The sequence below is a fragment of the Muscardinus avellanarius genome (genome assembly GCF_963383645.1).
Source record: "Muscardinus avellanarius genome assembly, chromosome: 1".
NCBI lineage: Eukaryota > Metazoa > Chordata > Mammalia > Rodentia > Gliridae > Muscardinus > Muscardinus avellanarius.
Window position 1 is genome coordinate 223,047,190 of NC_137786.1, and position 5,543 is coordinate 223,052,732.

Consider the following 5,543-nt stretch of genomic DNA (forward strand, 5'->3'; position numbering starts at 1 on the left):
ATAAAAATTGACTTTTCTATGTGTTTCTACTTTGCCACTAAAGAACTACCTGCATGCCTTTTTCTTCACATGTAATTTATCATATCGTTATATCATATAGTAATTGTTTTCTGGAAATGTTCACCTAAAATGTGATTTCAATGACAAAAACAAATAAAAGAATTTATACTCTTATTTTTTCAAGTGTAAAATGTATTAAAATAATTATCTGGTGCATATGAATCTACACAATTTTTTTTCATTTCTTCAACAAAAAATACATAAAAATTATGAGGTTATACAGAATTACAGGCAGAACATAGACCACATCTTAGACTCTCCTTTCATTCCAAACCTAGGTCAAGATTCTAAGGCTACATTCCCAATATTACATGTGAAAATCAATAACCTATAGCATAAATATTTTCCCAATTCCCTAATTTCTTGAAAACATGTATAACGGTAAAACTGTCCAGACACATTTATCATATTGTATTTATTAAAGATAATAGCACTAGATTCTAATTTTATTCATGTTACTGATTGAACATGACCTTCCACTGTCCTGGAGTTCTTTTGTGTGGAATGGAGGACTGGAGATTGGACTCGGGGATATTCTACCTCTGAACTCTCCCTGTTTCTATTTTACTGAGACCTGGTTTCCAAATAAAACATAAATAAATAAAAAGAATTTGTGTGTAGCACAGAAGTAGAAGACCCCTGGGTACATTCCCCAGTACTATAAAAACAAATATATAAATAAATAAATAAATAAATAAATAAATAATATCTAGTTCTTCAGGGTATCACAGATGTTCTTTTAAGAAAGAAATAGTTCATGTGCTCACAGTCCTTGATTTGAATTATTTTTCAGATTCCTGGGAACCAGTTCTTTATTCTTTTGGATATTAAACAGATTAAAAGCATGTTATTTGTTATTAGGGAGAAAAGGAAATGAGAGTACAGATAAGGGAGGAATAAAAATGTTAGCTGTGACACAGGCCATCTGAGCCAGGCATGATGGCACACAGCTATAATTCCAGTACTTGGGAAGTTGAGACAAGAGGCTCCCAGGTTTGAGACCAGCCTCAGCTACTTAGTGAGGCCCTTTGTAGCTTAGCCAGAATGCCCCTGGGTTCCATGCCCAGTACCAAAAAAAAAAAAAAAAAAATGCCATCAGTCACCTACCAGAGTCAGAAGCTTGAAAATGGTCCCCCATTACACTATGACAGCAACCACTACCAGTCAGGTTTCTGGCCACCATCTGTTCAAATGCAGTGAATTTCTACTGCGCCATGATTGTTACAAGAGTCCTTGAGCCTCACTAAGTAGCTGAGGATGTCCATGAACTGTGATCCTCCTGTCTCAGCCTCTCAAATGCTGGGGTTACAAGTGTGTGCCACCAAGCCCAGCTTAAATATTTTTGATATCATAAAACTTTTCTTTCATCATTTTTAAGAAAGACAGTTTGGACCTCAAGACCATCTTAGGTAGGTAAATCCTCTGTGATTAATCAGCAAGATAACTTTCTTATCTCCTAAATGAAAGGTGATAATCCATCATTGCTGGGTTCAGCCAAAATTCATTGAAATTATCTATCCCTCAAATCATAATTTTTTGTAGAAGTTTAAACATTCAATGTTTAATGTATATGTAAAAGGAGAAGGAGAGATAGGTGTGTTGATACACACATATAATCGAAGTATTTGGGAGGCCGAGACAGGAGGATAGCAGTTTTGAAGCCTGCCTCAAATTTTAATGCGGGTCAGCAATTTAGTGAGCTCTGTATACAAATTGTAAAAAATATGGCTGTTACTGGGTTCAATATGCAATAACACAAACAAACAATAGAGAAAAGAATAAATCTGAGTCTCTTTCAAATTAAAAATAAAACTTTGAGACACAATTTCATTTTTTCTTTTCTTTTCTTTTTTTTTTTAGGTACTGAGGAAGGAATCCAGGGGCTTTCTACCCCCAGGCTATACTCCGAGACCTATTTTATACTTTATTTGGAAACAGGGTTTCACTGAGTTGCTGAGAGCCTCACCAAGTAGCTGAGGCTAGCTTCGAACCTGTGTGATCTTTCTGCCTCAGCCTCCCAGGTGCTGGGATTACAAGGGGGCACCACCACACCTGGCTCACAATTTGTTTTTAAAAAAAATTTCAAAATGTAAAAATTAGACCAGGCTGAAGGTAAATAAAAACCCTCTCACATTATGCTGCTAATAGATATGAAAAATAAAGTAGATTTCATGATGGGATATTTGGTAATATCTAGAAAAATCACAGGCAACCAATAATCTCACTTCTAAGAAATGTTCTGACTTCAGTATTACAGTGGTTGGTTCTCAAAAATCAGCCAAAAAACTGATGAGAATTTCACACATGACCAGCAGATCAGGAGTAAAAATACTTCCCAGGAATTAGGGCATCTACTACTATTCCAACCATTCAAATATTTCAACAGTTTTTCTCATTTTCAAGTTCTAAAGTAACATCTTATTTTCAAGGAGATTCTGAAGAACACAGGTTCTGACTTCTGTTCTATAATTCAGAAGAAACTAGGAATTGATGATGATTATATTAATTTTCTGTTGCTGTCATAGCGAGTTAAACAATAATTTGAAACATGACAAATTGATTTCCTCACAATTCCCTAGATCAGAACACAGCATCCACTGATTAGAGTTTCTGAAGGCTAAAGTCAAGGTGTGGGTAGGGTAGTACTCTCTTCTGACATTTTAGGAAATAATTCAATCTCTAATTCACAGTTTCCTGGGGCTATAGGGCAGAGTTTCCCTTTCTTTGCTGACTGTTCACTAAGGGATATAATAGTTTCTCTTATATGCCCATATTATCTGGTTCATGGTCCACACTCTCTATCTTGAAAGCCAGAAATAGGAGATTGAGTTCCTCTCATACTTGGAAACGCTTCTTTCTCTTCTTCTACTGTATCTGTCTGACTTTAGGTGAAAAAAAAACTCACTTCTCTTTGAACTACAAAAGTTTCTTCTGCTATATATCTTAATATGTCTACAGGTTTCTTGGGTTACGTTGTGGAAATCTTTGATGTGTGTAATTTTCCTGCCTACCAGAATAAGGCAAAATTAACAACTAATATACCAACATATTGCACTCCATAACAACTATGACAACTGAAAATCCATACATAAACTAATTGGACATATTCTTTCCTCTACTGTTAGAAGAAATCATCCTTTGGTAAATTAACACTTGTACTTCAGCAAAGAAAAAAGTTATGGGTAAATCAAGCAAATGTTTTGATGAAAGATGATGATGATGATGATGATGATGATGATGATGATGATGATGATGATGATTTTGGTTGTTCTGGGGTTCCTGGAAGCCCTTCTACCTTCAGGCTACATTCACAGACCTATTTTATATTTTTGAAACAGGGTCTCTTATGCCAGTGCGGCTGGCTTCCAACCTGCGCGATCCTCCTGTCTCCACCTCCCAAGCACGAGTATTACAAGCGGGGACCACCACGCCGGGCGTAAAAGATCATTTTTTACGTTTTTTTAATTGGTGCATTGTATTCATACATCATATTGGGGTAAAAAAACTTGTGTGTACATACATCTACACCTCACTGATTTAACCTCTACCCAATCCCCACCCCATTCCCTCCCCGTCCCAAGATCATTATTTTAACATTGAAATAAAACAATTCCATGAAGGAATCTTGTATGTCTCAACAGGAAGTAAATCTGGGCCATAGAAACCATGGAAATATACGTCATGTCCCGGTGCATACTACATGTACTTTCACGACTTACTCAAGGCCAATATTTTTAACGATGGAGAGATGCCTTACATATTCTGCTTTGAGGCTTAGAGGCTCAGAGAGCACCCAGCTCCTGAGGAGGAACTTAGTTATCAGGACAACATGGTAGCCTGTGGTAAAGTTTTCAGTCTCCCCAAGGGTCCAATAACCAGTTACAATTCTACTCTCAAAAGACAAATAATTATCTACTGAAGAAATTATCTTTTACTCAAAATCATATAGGTCTCTACTATAATTCCCTTCAGAGTTTTAACAAAGCTTCATAAACACCTTTAGCTTCGAATTCATTTTACCAGAATTGCTGGGTCATATAGCCCAACAGGAAGAATAGCTGCCCCTACAAAAAGCACTGGTTTTCAGAGCTTGTACTTCCTCTTACTAATTTTTTTCCTGCTCTAGATACCACACATGCCAGGTAGCCTTACGGATTACTCAGCAAATGGGTAAGAGCCATTACAGAATAAAAAGTTAAAAGTAGCCAGTAAAATCAAATGTCATAATTTGTTCTTCACCTTTAAAGGTGAAAATTCTCAGAATGCCCAGAACTACTAAATCAGAAGAAGTTTCAAATGACTGAACATTTTAATGTTCTGGAATAATTAACCATCACTTGGCTTTCACACATTTTATCACCAACTTAAGGTTATAATTGCATTCTCTCCATGCCCAATATTAATATGCGTTATTGTAATAGTATTTAACACTATGTAACATTTCTGGATTTGCAATATTTTAAATCAAGAGCATGACTTAGTTAAACTATTATAGAACATTTTCTATTTCAGGTAAAATATGACATAGAACTTTGTGACCATTTTAATGGTATGTGGACAGATGTGCTAAGTTTTAAGAGAAAAATTGTATGATGTTCTAATGGAGAATAATGCTATTGTATTTATTTGGTTGCTAAATTTACTTGTAATTGCTATGTATTTTATTCTAAATTGCTAAATGGGAAAACTGTCCTAATTCTTGTTGTCAATTTGAGTTCATCTTTTCTGCTAGAGTTGGGAATTGATGATTCTAAGAAAAATCCTTTCCCTTAATGTTCTGAATCAAAGTTTGTCATTTTAAGAAAATGTACTACATCTAAAATGCATTGAAAAAAGCAGAAACGATTATTTTCACAGGATATGACAGACAGGCATCCCCAGTGCTGACGTTCTATTTGACTTTCAGCAGATCCCTCTGAAACCCTATTTATTTTTAGATAAATAAACCTATTTATCTAAAAATAGATCCCTATTTTTAGATAAATAGGGAGATAGAGAGTGTCATAGTATAAGGAAGGCCACTTGCATTTTATTGCTCAAATACTGAACAGTTGAGGACAGCAAAATAAAAGGTTTGAAGACGTTGGGGGAGTTTAGTAAGAAGGTGGATGACAATCTAGAAATATGGAGAGCCAGCAGGGAAAGGAATCAAAGCCAATTCAGCAATTTAGAAAGATTCAGTTTCAAAATAAAAAAGGACTGGTGATGTAGGTTGGAGGTAGAATACTCTTGGTTCAATCCACAGTAACCAAAACAAGCAATCAGTAACAACAACAACAACAACATCAAAACTTGGCTGAATTTATGTGACAGTAATAAGCTGAAACTGCCTCATGTTGGTAGCAATCAGTGTTAATTGATCACTTATAATGAGCTGATCTTACCTCTTGTTCCCTATTTCAGTGTATTTAAAATTTTGTAGTGTGTAAAACTTCAGGTAGCCCTGTAAATTAAAGCCTATTTTCAGTTGTGAGAGGAATTTG